The following is a 15,504-nucleotide window of genomic DNA, read 5'->3' on the forward strand; positions in this document are numbered from 1 at the left end:
AAAGAGCGAAAGCGTGATTCGACTTAATACAAAATGTCCAGAAGAGACAGGCAAACCTGTTGAGGGAGCAGGGCTCCCCACCCACGGTGGGATATGCGTGACCTTCTTCAGGAAGTTTCCAGTTGTCTTAATGTTAATGCCCTGCTAGAGGGAAAAGCAATTTCTACCTTGGCAATGGCAAGGCCTCCAGGATCTCGCAGGTCCTCCTTAGCCTATGAAAATCTTTTTGAAATCTTTTTGCTTACCTTCCCCAACTCTGCAAGTGATAATTGCCCCCCATCCCCACCCCACATAGGCCCGGGGCAACAGCTCTTCCTGCCCACGGGTCCTGTCCCTGTGTTTTAGTAAAACCACTGTTTTGCACCAATACACGTCTCAAGAATTCTTTCCTGGTCATCGGCTCTGGACCTCACCTGTATTCCAGAACTTCATCAAACCTTGAGGGACAGGGGTGTAAAGGGTGAGGGAGATGGGGAGGAGGAGGAACGGGGGCGATGGCTAAGAGGAGCTGGGGTTCCTTCTGGGGTAATGAAAATATTCCGCAATTGATTGGGGTCATGGATGTGCAACTCTGTGTGAATATACTTCTGAGGGTCATCAAATCATATACTTAAAAAAAAAAGATTTTAAAAATTGATTTGAGAGAGAAAGAGCCCAAGCTGGTGGGTTAGGGTAGAAGGAGAGAGAGAGGCGGATTCCCAGCTGAGCGGGGAGCCTGACTTGGGGCTCCGTCCCAGGACCCTGGGATCGCGACCTGAGCTCAGCGCTCAACCACTGAGCCACCCCGGCGCCCCAACTTACACACTTTAAATGGGTGAATTATTGAATCGTATCTCAATAAGGCTGTTTTTAAGAGATGAGGATAGCATTTTCTTCTTACCGGACTACCAGAAAGTAAAAAGCCTGACTATTCTGTGTGTTAGACGAAGATGTCGCCAGAGATATAAGCTGGTCCCAGGGCCGCAGGAAGTGTCACTTTGAAAGAATGCGTTGGGTGCTTTCAGCAAAGTTAAAGGCACCCACTCTGTCCCAACCTTTGCACTCTTAGGTAAAGAATCTGGGCCATGTGCACAAGGAGACTTTAAAATCATGATCACGGAACACCTGGGTGGCTCAGTGGTTGAACATCTGCCTTCGGCTCAGGCCGTGATCCCGGGGTCCCGGGATCGAGTCCCGTGTAGGGCTCCCTGCATGGAGCCTGCTTCTCCCTCTGCTGTGTCTCTGCCTCTCTCTCTCTCTCTCTCTCTGTGTGTCTCTCATGAATAAATAAATAAAATCTAAAAAAAAAATAAAATAAAATCATGATGGTGGCAACCTTATCTGTAAGAGTGAAAATTTTAAGTGACTTCAATGCCCACAAACAGAAGAATGGATAAATATGTTTAAATCCATGTAATGAAGAAAATTTTTAAAAATCCACGTGATGGAATGCTATGCACAAACTTAGTACAAATCAACTACACGTATCACCATGGATACCGCTCACAAACCTAATGTTGGGTGAAAACACGTTTTCAAGAAGACACCTTCAGTGGCCGGCATTGATAGGAAGCCATGCAAAACGACAGACTTTGGTTATCACGTAACCTACGGAGTGAGAGCATAAAGTACACCCGAAATGACGAATAGCAAAGTCATGATGATAGTCAGCTCAGGAAGGAGGCGGGAAAGAGGACCAGGGAGGAGTATGCAGGGAACGTTAACTGTCCCTGTGCGTTGGTTTCTTTCAAAATATTTAATGTCGACGTGGGGTAAGGCTGGCATATACGTATTTGTGACATTGATCTGCACTCTTCAAATATTTGCCAGCATGAAAGGAAAAGATGCAGTGAGGTTTAACATCATCAGGCTGCAGGGATTTGTGAAGAGGATGAAAATCTGTAGGGCGGCAGCCAGAGCTGGAGGGGCTGCTCCCTCCTTGTCCCAGCCAGGCCCTCCTCCACCCCAGGGGAGGACTCAGGGAGGACCCAGGGAGCACGGTCAGGCTCTCTCCACCATCCTCCCCACGGGGTGGGGGGGGGCAGGAACCGGGGGAGCAGCTGGCGGGCAGTGGACGGTGCCAGATGCACATGCACAGTCTGTCCCTCCCGGTGTCTGGCCGGCAGGAGCTCAGGCAAGGCTCCTCCAGCGCGACAGTGTCCCGGGCCCGGCTGGCCTCGGGTTGAAGCCCCGGGACTTTGCAGCAGACGGAGAGCCTGCCCGGAGGCCTGCGGCATTCCACGGGTGTCCAGAAGCCTCAGCTGCTTATCAGTGTTCCCATGGCAACGGTGGGGACCGGGAATAACACGGCAGGGGTGAAAGGTCAAGTCAAACACTGATGGATCCAAGCAGCTAAACCTGTCCTGGGCCTGGACTCTGTACCGCAGGCGCATGGGACGGTTGCTTTGAAACGAATTCTTCTTTGCACCCCCAAGTGACCTGGTATTCTTGTCACTCCTCTTTTTCAGTCTGTTGCGTGGGAATGCTGGTTGTCCTCCCTTAAAGGATCCTGTCTCTTAACTCTGGTAAGTGTGCTCAGAAATAGCTTGCAGCAGTTTTTTTTTTTTTTTTAAGATTTTATTTATTTATTCATGAGAGACACAGAGAGAGACACAGAGACACAGGCAGGGGGAGAAGCAGGCTCCATGCAGGGAGCCCGATGTGGGACTCGATCCTGGGACCCCAGGATCACACCCTGGGCTGAAGGCGGCGCTACACCACTGAGCCACCCGGGCTGCCCACTTGCAGTAGTTTTAAACAAGCACAGCTTCCTGGCCCCGATGTGCTGACCTTAGCATGATTGGCAAGTTAGGCTCTGAAGAGTCGGAATAATTAACCTCAGAATAATGAAAGACTCAGAATAATTAGGCTCCCAGAAAGCTGGTGCTTGGGGGGAGCAATGGATGGGCTCCAAGTGTTGGTTTTCAAGAAGGGCATTGTCTGCGAATGGCTTTCGCTGTCTAGCTCCTGCCCACTCAAAGTGTGGTCCTGGGACCAGGAAACTAAGGCCCCACCCAGGCTATTGGATCGGATTCTGCAGGTTAATAGATTCCCACGTGATCATTCGGGGAAACACTCAGTCTGACAGCCTGGGGTGACTCCCTTCCAAAAGATCACTGGCAACGAAAGAAGATTTTCCAAAAGGAGAGGCACTCCCAGGAAAGTTCAGGAAGGAAAGCTTTTCTAAAAACAACAGTTTCTTTGAGATGGCTTAAATTATCAGGTTATTTGTAGAGTTTTTTTTTTTTTTAAGATTTTACTTATTTATTCATGAGAGATACACAGAGAGAGGCAGAGACACAGGCAGAGGGAGAAGCAGGCTCCTTGCCTGATGTGGGACTCGATCCCAGGACCCCAGGATCACACCCTGAGCCCAAGGCAGACGCTCAACCACGGAGCCACCCAGGGGTCCCTGTGGATTATGTTTTGTACAAAGTTGTTATTCCTTTTCCCTCGCCGGTTGGAAACATGAGCTCAATTCCCAGAAAGAGGCAGGAGGGGCTACTGGTTAAAAAGAACATGGAAAAAAAATAAAAATAAATAAAAATAAAAATAACATGGAAGTGCTGAGTTCCTGTTGGGCCATCCCCTTGTGTGATACGATATGACCATGACCCCCCCCCCCCCATTCTGCCTTAGTTTCTCTGACTTTGAAATAGTCAAGATCATTTTCTAGGGCCTGCACCAGGACTCATAAACTGATGCTTTCAAGGACTTTGAGGTCCTTGGATTAAAGGCATGGCCCAGGCGTTATTGGGGCCAGGCTGCAAGGACTGGGCGGGCTCCTGATTCAGCAGCCTCCCTGCACTTGGGGCGCAGTGTGCTTACTTTTATCTCAGCCCCTGACTTCTCTGGAGGGACGGACCGGGAGGGCAGGCGGGTGGGGCCAGGGAGATAAAGCAGCTTCACGTACCGATGAGTCAGAGGAAGCCTCATTTGTGGCTGTCCCATCCATTAGTCACCCGACCCAGCGCTCCCACCAACGGCTCCGAGGAGCTTGAATTTCTCCCTTCACTTTGTGATGTGATGGGGGACCCTGTGTCCCTGTAACCCTGTCTCCCCGTGGCAGGGGCAAGGACAGAAGGACATTAGTAAGCTGCTGCAGGTTGCTCATCACCCAACACGTGGGATGGAAGTGAGTGAGTGGTCATGGCTCCCAAGGTAACTTTTTTTAAACATGAGTATTAAATAAAATGTTTGTCTGCAAATGACTGTCACAGAATGTCCTTGGAGAAGCGACCACAGTTGGGCAGCTCACGGAGCAAGACATATCTCAGGTGGGACTGGTTTATACATAAACCGGAATTTCCCAAACAGATTAGTTAGGAGGAGGAGCTGTGACTCCTCGCCTTATACACACACTTTGGTTTTACAAAGGGGAATCCTGGGTTCAGGGGCCCCTGGGTTGCTCAGTTGGTTAAATGCTCTACTCTTGATTTCGGCTCATGATCTCAGGGTCGTGGGATCCAGCCCCGGGTAGGGCTCTGTGCTCAGTGGGGAGCCTGCTTGAGATTCTCTCTTCCTCTCCCTCTGACCCTCTTCCCCACCCCCGCTCTCTCTCTCTCAAATAATAAATAACTAAATCTTTAAAAGAAACAACAACAACAACAACAAAGGGATTCATTCATGGGCTCTTTTTTTTTTAATTGTTTAAATTTTTTTATTTTTATTTCTTTTTTTTTTAAATTGTGGGAAATACAGGTAGCATAAAATATACCATCCTCACCACCTGTAGGTGTGCAATTCAGCAGCATTAAGCGCATTGACATTGTTGTAAAACCATCACCACTATCCATCTCCAGAACTTTACCTTACGAAATGGAAATCCTGCACCTGTTAAAAATACCCCCTCCCCACCAGCAGCCACCATTTAAATTTCTGTCTCTATGAATTTGACTATTTTAGGGACCTCATACTGTGTTTGTTCTGTCAGGCCTGGCTTATCTCATTGAGTATAATGTCCTCAAGTTTTATGCATGTTGTAACCTAGGTCAGTTTCCTTCCAGGTTGTTTTTTTTTTTTTTTTTAGAATTTCCTGTCTTTTTACTTTTCTTTCTTTCTTTCTTTTTCTTCTTTCTTTCTTTTTTTTTAGATTTTCCTTATTTATTCATGAGAGATGCAGAAGAGAGGCAGAGATACAGGAAGAAGGAGAAGCAGGTTCCCTGTGGGGAGCCTGATGTGGACTCAATCCCAGGACCCTGGGATCATGACCTGATCTAAAGGCAGACGCTCAACCACTGAGCCACCCAGATGCGCCTAGAATTTCCTTTCTCTTTAAGACTAAATAATATTCTATTCCAATGTATGTATGTACCACATTTCGTTTATCTATTCATCTGTGGATGAGTTATTTCCACCCTTTTGAGCATTGAGAATAATGTTGGTACCAACAGGGGTGTGCAAATATCTCTTTGAGTACCTGCTTTCAATTCTTTTTCGGGTAAATGCCCAGCAGTGAGACTGTAGTATTTTCAGGGAATTCTATGTTTCATTTTTGAGAAACCACTATTCTGTATTGGTTCCAGTTTCTCCACATCCTTACCAACATGTCCTTTTCATTCTCTTTCTTTTTCTTTCTTTCTTTCTTTCTTTTTTCTTTCTTTCTTTCTTTCTTTCTTTCTTTCTTTCTTTCTTTCTTTCTTTCTTTCCTTTTTTTTCTTTCAATTAGGTCATCTTACTGGGTGTGAGATGTCTGGGTTCTTTTGAGCAGCAACATTTAAAAATACGATTCCATTTATCAAAAAACAATTTGTGCCCCAAATTGAAATGACTGTGTAAAGAAAAGAATATAGTAAAATCTGTGGGATCCCTTGGTGATACTTTAAAGGTGGGATGAAGCTTAGGGGCAGAAGGTGAAGTTCATTATTCACCCCAGTTTGTGGTCAGTCTCATTCTGAGTCTCACAAAGCTCCTCTTATATTTATCCCCTTCCCCATCCCTGTCCCCCTTGCAGGTCTGTCCTCTCCTACCACAGACAAGGTGATACGACTGCTGCATTTTGTTTTTGTTGTTTTTTAGTATTTAATTTTTTTTTCTTAAGTAGGCTGCATGCCCAACAAGAGGCTTGAACTCATGACGTTGAGATGGAGAGTTGCATGCTCTTATCAACTAAGCTGACCAGATGCCCCATGACTGCTGAGTTATTAACACAGGATTATCATTAGGGGCTCACAGTTGTCCTTGAAATTTTTGAAAATAGCTTTCTGTTACTGACCTTATTGTCCACCTCTTACCTTTCTCAGTATGTGAGGGTCACAAGGCCTTCTGAATTGTATGGAATAGCATGGCTGACACCTGTAGGCCAATGAAGCTATAACTGAAGGCTGATTGGAGGCTATAGGAAGCACATTAGGGCACCTCATTCTACTTGCCAGGGAGCAGAGGGCTCAGAGGTAGCTTCCTAAGAAGTGACTCCTAAGCTGGGTCCTGAGGCTGAAGGGGGGTAGGTGGGGCAGAGGGGAAAAGAAGGAGGAGCATATGCAGAGGCCCAGAGCCAGGAGAGCCTGGCCTGGGGGAAGAGCCAAGAGGGGTTCAGTGGGGTTGGAGATGAGTATTTCAATGGATCAACTGTTCAGAGGGGCTCTAGTGAGGAGGTAAGGAGGAGCGAAATCCTAAATGGCCTTAAAACCAGGCTAAAGTCTGCACTTTATCTTGTGAGGAATGCATAGCCATTGATTTTAAAACAGGGCAGGACACAATTAGGTTTTCTTTTTAGAATGATCTTTTGTACCCAAATGTAGAACATAAATCTCACAGGAGTGTGAGGAGGTCTCTTAGGAATTTCTGCTTCATCCTGGCAAGAGATGAAAAGAGCACTGGTAAAAGAGATAAAAGAGAGGGCATCCCTGGTGGCTCAGAGGGTTTAGCGCCGCCTCCAGCCCAGGGCGTGATCCCGGAGACCCGGGATTGAGTCCCACATCAGGCTCCCTGCATGGAGCCTGCTTTTCCCTCTGCCTGTGTCTCTGCCTCTCTCTCTCTCTGTGTCTCTATGAATAAATAAATTAAATGTTTTTTTTTAAAAAAAAGAGATAAAAGAGAAAAGAACACTCATTTACTCCTTCCTTCCTTCATTCACTAATTTGACATTCCCTCAGTATTTTTTACTGAGCATGTACTATGTGCTAGCATCGTATTGTGCTGTGTGCAGGGAAGATAAACTTGGTGTCTGCCTCTTAGCAAACTGAACATTCACTTGGCCACCCGGGGAAGGTATGAAGGTAATCACAGTTAGTGTGTAAGTGCTAAGATCATACAGAGTATTTCTGGAGCACGTGTATCAAGAACATATTCTAAGAGATTTGGAGCTTCAGAAGGACTTCTTGAAAAACTTCCCTAAAAATGATGTCTCCACTAAGACTTGAAGGAAGAGCAAAGGATGGCCAGATGAAGGAAAGGGTAGAGAGGACTCCAGACAGATGAAAAGTAAATGCAACCACTCAGAGATGAGAGACATTGGGGCTTTCTGAATGAATTAAAAGGTTGGGCATGACTAGACCACAGGAACTGTTAAGGGATGAGGCTAGCGAGGTAAGCATGGACCCAATTCCAAAGGGCCTGCCAACCACATGAAGGAGGCTGGGCCCTATTCGTATAAGAGGAGCCGATCTTATTGAGAAGAAGGTCAGATGGACCTCTTGGAATGATTCCAGGCTGGAGGATAATTGGACAAACAGTAAAATGGTAGGATGGACAGGACCTGGTGAACCATTAGATCAGGGGCTATGGAAGAGCATGGGAACTCCCAAGTTTCAGACGTGAGTGTCATGAAACAATAAGAGAAGGGCAGGTTTCAGATGGAGGATGTAAGCTCCATTGGGATGTGTTGATTTGGAGGGACATTTGAGTGGAATTCTACAGCAGGAGCTCTATGATATTCCACTCCATGGGGCATGCAGGATCCATGGTTGGTGCAGAAATCATGGAAGCAGGGGAGACCAGAGAGGCGTCTGCAGGGTGAGAGCAGAGAACTGAGGAAGGGCGTGGGGGTTTAGAGGAGGACTCTGCAGAAGAGGCTCAGAAGGGGCAGCCAGGGGTATGAGGAGAACTCAGAGGAAGGAAATGTGCTCTCCAAAGATGGAGTTTCAAGGAGATTAAAGCAGGTGTGTCAACTGCCTGGGAGAGGTTCAGTAAGACAAGGATGATAGGTGGTCATGCAGCCAGGCAAGAATGGGGGTGACTACACTAGGTGGGGGTGATGGGAGGTCAGAAGAGGGGCTAGGAGACAGTGAGGGGGAGGGCAACTCTGTCCTTGGTGGGGGGGCCAAGTCTCAGTCCATCCTGAGAGGTGGGGAGGTGGGGAGGTCAGGGGGAGGCCACAGGCATGAAGGTGCCAGGTGAGAGGAGGAGGCCAGTGGCCAGGAAGGGGAGACCCTGCCTGAGAACAGAGAACAGAGATGTTTAAGTGATTAAAGACCAGTGATTTTGGCTGGTAATGGTTGCAGAGCCACCAACCACATTCATTACTATTGCTATTGTTGACGTCCAGCTTCTATTATATTCCCCCAGACAGAAAGCACGAGTTCAATAAATGTGATTTAATCACTTAGTGGGCATTTATTGAACACTTCCTATGGGCCATGTGCTGGAGTTATAGATATAAATGAGCACGGAACCTGTTCTCTAGTATCTCATGTCTTTGGAAATGCCCTTAAAAAAGGCAAAGTAGGGATCCCTGGGTGGCGCAGCGGTTTGGCGCCTGCCTTTTGCCCAGGGTGCGATCCTGGAGATCCGGGATTGAATCCCACGTCGGGCTCCCTGCGTGGAGCCTGCTTTTCCCTCTGCCTGTGTCTCTGCCTCTCTCTCTGTGACTATCATGAATAAATAAATAAAATCTTTAAAAAAAAAAAAGGCAAAGTAAACTCCAGGTTAGTTTCCAAAGCACAAAGAATGGAGACTTTCGTAATTTTTGTTTTATTGGGTACAGAATAGCATGAGGTTTTTGCCTTGACAATTCACATCCCAAAGGTCCAAGGGGTCAAACAGCATTGAAGGCAAACAGCCAAAACCCAAACGTGGAGTCCAGTGTGAGTGGGGCCCTAGCCGAGGAACTCAGTGTGGATGGAGACACAGGCCACAAGGCAGGGACTGGAAGATCGGGGCTGGAGGCACTGTGGGACAAGTTCAAGACCAAACATAAGTGGTCTTATCCATTAAGAATGGGAAAATTGATTTATTTGCTCTGTAGTTTTGGAGGGAAAAACGCATACATGAAAATACTAAAGAGAAATACACGAAAAATGTTAACAGTGATTATCTCTTGGTGGAGGGATTATGGATAACTTAGTTTTCTGCTTCATAACTGGAGAAGCAAGGATCGCATGCCAGGCTTAACTTGGTCACACACTGGGAATGATCCTGTCATTTTCTACAATCTATCATTAAATTGAGGAATAGATCTGAAAGAGACCGTGTGTGTGATATGTCATTTCATCTTGAAATTCCCAGGTAGAAAGTGTACCATGAGGGCAAACAAATATTAAGAGTTATAATTGTTAATTGTGACATTTTTTTTTAAATTTATTTATGGGGCACCTGTGCGGCTCAGTCCGTTAAGCGTCTGCCTTCTACTCAGATTGTGATTCTGGGATCGAGCCCTGCATCAGGCTCCCTGCTCGGTGGGGAGTCTGCTTCTCCCTCTCCCTCTGCCTCTCCCTCTGCTTATGCTCTCTCTCCCTCTCAAATAAATAAATAAAATATTTAATAAAATGAACAAAAATATTTATTTGTTTATTGGAAAACATGAGGGAGAGAAAATCTCAAGCAGATCCACGAAGGGTGTAGAGCCCAACTTGGGGCTTGACCTCACAATCCTAAGGTCACCACCCAAGCTGAAGCCCAGAATTGGACATTTAACCAACTGCATCACCCACATGCCCCTAAATTGTGACATCTTTATTCCTAAGAAGAAAAAGATTTGATGTCTCTGCTGAGAGAGTGAGATTCTAAAATGAAGAAAGGGAAAAAAAATACAACGAAGAAAGGGGACACCTGGGTGGCTCAGTGGTTGAGCATCTGCCTTCGGCTCAGGGCGTGATCCTGTGGTCCCCAGATCGAGTCCCACATCAGGCTCCCTGCATGGAACCTGCTTCTCCCTCTGCCTATGTCTCTGCCTGCCTGCCTCTCTCTCTCTCATGAATAAATAAATAAAATCTTTAAAAAAAATAAAATAAAATGAAGAAAGGTCGCTATTAATTGGAATAGAGTTTTAAACGTCAATTTGCTGAGAGGGGAGTTGATCTTTTATTATTTTTTAAAGATTTTTATTTATTTATTTGACACACAGAGAGAGCACAAGCAGGAGGAGCAGCAGGCAGAGGGACAGAGAAGCAGGCTCCCCACTGAGCAGGGAGCCTGATGCAGGGATCGATCCCGGGACCCTGGGATTACAACTGGAGCCAAAGGTAGCCTCTAAAACCCCTAGGAATTTTATATTTTAAAAGACACGCATGGCTATTCTTAAATTCAGTTTTAATGGGTATTTCTGGATAGGTAGGGTGATAGATGGAAATCATGTCTGGGGTATAGATCCTTGTTTTAAATACAAATTCCCTTTTGTTAGCCTCATGGGAAGGGGACCTGCTTTGCTTTGTACCAAATCTCTAAACAAAAGAAACAAGGTGTTGGTTCTACAAGTTGCTGCTTGTGTTGGCAGGTGGACACACACGCTGCCGCTGATGGAGAAGAGGAGCTTGCTGTTTTCCACACCCATTCCAGACTTGCAAGAAAGAAAACCTAGCCAGAAGCTGGAAGGAATCCAGAAGATGTGGACAAACCCGCAGCTCTCCCTTGAGAGAGAGGTGTGTTCTTTCATTTCTCAGGTCTATTGAAGCCTTGAGAAGAATAATTGAGGGACTGCTTGCCTTGGAGGCATTTCACTGAGGCAAGCTCAGCCCTGGGTCAGCAATGTTCCAGGCTGTTAGGAGAGACACACACACTTGCACACCTCATGTGTAAGATCCCCAAAACCACAGCTGTTGACTTAAGGCTTTGTAGACCCTCTCAACACTTTGGGTCCTAAAAAACCCAGGAGCCAAAGCCCTGGGGAGGCTTTCCTTTCCTTGTCATGTCTTCAGAATAAATTGGGGTGAATGATTACAGCTAAGGTTGAGAACTGATTGGAGTAACTTTTAATTAAATTCTCTTGATGGAAACCACATTTTTCTTCTATAAAACCAAATCTAAGTTTATTTTATTTTTTTATCTATTTATTTATGATTTTATTTATTTATTCATGAGAGACACAGAGAGAGAGAGAGAGAGAGAGAGAGAGAGGCAGAGACACAGGCAGAGGGAGAAGCAGGCTCCATGCAGGGAGCCCGACGTGGGACTTGATCCCGGGTCTCAAGGATCACACTCTGGGCTGAAGTTGGCGCTAAACTGCTGAGCCCCCCGGGCTGCCCAAATCTGAGTTTAAAACCCATCTAGGGGTCAACTTAAAAGTTCCACTGCCCTTCTTTTCAATGCAGGTGTCCATCAGGATGCTGTCATAGGGTGTTTCCTGCCAAGGGACTCAGCTTGACAAATATGGTCACTGGAAGAAAAATATTGGTGAAGCTGTTCAGTAATAGACAATACCATTCAAGATATTTGGCCCATCTTTAGCTCAGTTATTTGCTTCAGTGCAATAAAGCAAAGAGCTATTTTAGTCAGGATTTTTTTTTTAGTAGATTTTGGCATTGGTATAGAATATTATTTAGTTCCTAAAATTTAGGTCTATTAATGAATTTTCGTGTATACCGTGAGGTAAGGGTATACACATGCACATATGTATATCTTTTTTTTTTTTTTTTTTTTTTGCTTCACATTTTGTTGAAAATCAATTGATCATAAGTAAGGGTTTATTTCTGGACACTCTAGTCTGCTCCATTGACGCATCTGTCTCTACTTATGCCTATACAAGATTGTCTTAATTACTATGGCTTTATAGTAAGTTTTGAAATCAGGTAGTATAAGTCCTCCCACTTTGTTCTTTTTCAAAACTGTTTGACTTTTCTAGGTTATTTGCATTTCTTCTTTTTTTTTATTTCTCTCAAATTTTTTTTAGATTTTATTTATTTATTCATGAGGGACAGAGAGAGAGAGAAACAGAGACAGAGACACAGGCAGAGGGGGAAGCAGTCCCCATGCAGGGAGCCCAATGTGGGGCTCGATCCTGGGTCTTCAGGATTAGGCCCTGGGCCGAAGGCCGCACTAAACCTTTGAGCCACCCGGGCTGCCCTCTTTTTTTTTTTTTTTTTTTAAAGATTTATTTGTTTTAGAGAGAAAGAGAGAGAGAACACAAATGGGGGAGAGGGCGGGGAGCATAAGGAAAGGGAAAGAATCCTCAAGAGGACTCCCAGCTGAGCACAGAGCCTGACGTGGGGCTCAATCCCAGGACCCTGAGATCATGACCTGAGCCAAAATCAAGAGTCAAATGCTTAATTGACTGAGCTGAAATTTTGATAGGTATTTCATGTAATTTCTAGATCAGTTTAGGAAGGATCATCCTTTTAACAATATTGAGATTTCTAGTCTACGTACGTGGTACATCTCTCCATTTATTCAGGTCTTCAGATAAATACCTGGGCAAAGTTTTGTGGTTTTACTGTGTATTTCTTATACTTCTTTTATTAAATTTATTCCCAAGTATTTATTTATTTTTGATGCTATTGTGAATGAAATTATTTTTTAATTTTATTTTTGGATTGTTTATTGTTAGTATACTGAAATACAATTAATTTTGTGCTTTTTTAAAATTTTTTATTCTGTGACCTCGCGGATCTGGTTTATTAATTCTAGTACGTTTCTGGAAATTCCATAGAGTTTTCTACATATAGGTTCATGTTGTACATGAAGTACAAAGTTGACCAAAAGTGGTGAGAGAAAATATTCTCCCCTGCTCCCAGTTTCAGCGAGAAAACATTATTTTTTTCTGTTTTATTTACTTATTTTCACTTTTTAACTTGTGGTGAAATATAAAAGTTGTAACATCGCTTCTTAGCCTTTTGGCTAAGATCAAGTGTATAAAAGTCATAACAAAATTAATCATTTTAAGCGTTTCTAAGTGTACAGTTCAGTGGCATTAAGTACCTTTGCATGATTGTGCGACCATCACCACCATCCATCTTTAGGACTCTTTTTAATCCCCCCAAACTGAAACTCTGTCCTCATTAAACACTAACTCTGCACTCCCCTGTCTTTCCAGCCCTGGACAACCACCATGCTATTTTCTGCCTCTACAAATTATACTGTTCTAGGTACTTCCTATCTGTGGAATCATACAGCATTTATCTTTTGGGGACTGGCTTATTTCACTGAGTGTAATGTCCTCCAGTTACCTCCATGTTGCAGCCTGTGTCAGAAGTTCCTTCATTTTAAGGGCGAACCATATTCCATCATATGTTCAGTCTTCACTCTCAACTATCACGCTGTCAGGTTTTCATAGGTGTCCTTTACCAAATTGAGGGACTTCTTTTATTCCTAGTTTATTGAGAGAGTGTATCATTAATATAACTGGATTTTGAGCAATGATTTTCTGCAGCTATGAGGATCATGTGAGTTTTTTTTATCTTTTATTCTATTAATATAGTGAATTATGTTAGTTGGATTTTGGATGTTAAAACAACATTGCCTTCTGGGGATAAATCTTACTGGGCCGTGGTGTGTAATCTGTGCTTCCAAGAGTTATAGAGTTCTAGCTCTTATGTGTAGGTCTGTGAGCTATTTTGAATTGCTTTTTCTATATGATGAAAGGAAGGTGTTCAGAATCATTATTTTGCATGTAGATATCCAGTTTCCCCAGTGCCGTTTGTTGAAAAGACTGTTCTTTCCCCCACTGAAAGATCTTGGCAGTCTTGCTGAAAATCCATTGACTGTAAAAGTAGGGTTTATTTCCGGACTCCCAGCTCTGATCCATTGCTCTGTATTTCGATCCTTTGCCACACTCTGTTTTGATTACTGTAACTTTGTAGTAAGTTTTGAAATCAGGAAGTATGAGTCCTCCAACTTTGTTCTTTTTCACTATTGTTTTGGATAATTTGCATCTGGCATTTCTTAAAGTCCTTTTAACTTTGTCACCTGGGAATAATTGCCATCACTCAGTTGTGATTTAGGGTTATGCACTGTGCCAGTGGTTCTTAAGCTTGGCAATTTATAGAATCATCTAGGGAGCTACCAATAAAGGGCCCCATCCAAGACCAGTTAAATCAGAACCTCTATAATATGAGGCTGGAGCACTGTTAGAAGAACTGCCCAGCTAAGCTCAGTCCAATTTGCTGACTCTCAGAATAAGGAGCAAATGAAATGGTGGTTGTTTTAACTGCTGGGGCGATTTGTTACACAGCAATAGATAACTGATATGAAATGTGTATCCCAGTTTGAGAACCTTTCTAGAGGGTCTGACCTTGACTAGAGAGTTTTACTTTAATGCTTTGCTTTTGCTATAGGAATATATGATACAAATAGTGTCTTCTCTATCATGAAGTGGGGAAGGTAGAAGTTTTAAGAAATTGCACATGAGGTAGATATTTTAAAACTAAATTTTCAGAAAAGCTAAGCTTCCCTTGCGAAAGTTTCTTTTCTTCTCTAACAATTAGAACTATATAACTGACCAGGTTTTCCTTTTTGGTTTGGTTGGTAGTAAACAAAAAATAAATAAGCAAGATTTAATTACAGCAACTATATAATTCCTTATAGCCTGCAATTCATGATTTTTCTTTTCCTTTTCTGTTATTATCTTTTATTTTAACTACTCATATTTATGTTATCTATGATCCTATCATCTTATTCAGATTTATACTTGGTCATGTTACTGTAGCTATCTTTGTGATAAATCACTTTATTTATTTATTTATTTATTTATTTATTTATTTATTACTTTTTTTTTTTAAGCAGGCTCTGTCCCCAACATGGGGCTCAAACTCATGACCCTGAGATCTAGAGTTGCATGCTCTACTGACTGAGCCAGCCAGGCGCTCCTCTTTCTGGTAAATCACTTTAAACTCCTGGGGGAAAAAGTGGGGCATTAATAAATGCATATAAGACTTTGACTTTTCATTTAGAGAGCCAAATATAGTGTGAAGAACTTTCCATTCTCCATTAATATATGTTTGGAGTGCCCAGGTAAGACATGATAACTGGATGAGGTAAGAGGACCAGGCAGGAAAACCTAGGTAAACCTTTAATAACTTGATCAGGAACAAGGATCCAGTGGGACCTGTCTACCATTCTTTAGTCATCTACTGTGCAAGAAACTTGCCTAGATCAGTATATTAAACAACTAGGCTGGGCAGCCCCAGTGGCTCAGCAGGTTAGCACTGCCTTCAGCCCAGGGCATGATCCTGGGGTCCCGGGATCGAGTCCCACATCAGGCTCCCTATATGGAGCCTGCTTCTCCCTCTGCCTGTGTCTCTTCCTCTCTCCCTCTCTCTCTGTGTCTCCCATCAGTAAACAAATAAAATCTTTAAAAAATAAAAAATAAAAATAAAAAACTAGGCTGGATAAAGATGGCTGTTAGAGTTTGTGGACTTTGTGATTATTTTCACATCT

The 15,504-nt window shown here is 43.8% G+C and overlaps 1 long non-coding RNA gene across 1 annotated transcript; it reads left to right on the forward strand.

Annotated features, from left to right (window-relative positions):
- Positions 1-2,104: 2,104 nt before the first annotated feature.
- On the forward strand, positions 2,105-11,129 carry LOC119867608. The gene is made up of 3 exons (XR_005384119.1): positions 2,105-2,267; positions 2,448-2,504; positions 10,631-11,129. It is a non-coding gene; the product is annotated as an uncharacterized LOC119867608 (long non-coding RNA).
- The last annotated feature ends 4,375 nt before the right edge of the window (positions 11,130-15,504 follow it).

Source organism: Canis lupus, chromosome 35 (genome assembly GCF_011100685.1).
Source record: "Canis lupus familiaris isolate Mischka breed German Shepherd chromosome 35, alternate assembly UU_Cfam_GSD_1.0, whole genome shotgun sequence".
In the NCBI taxonomy this organism is placed as follows: Eukaryota; Metazoa; Chordata; class Mammalia; order Carnivora; family Canidae; genus Canis; species Canis lupus.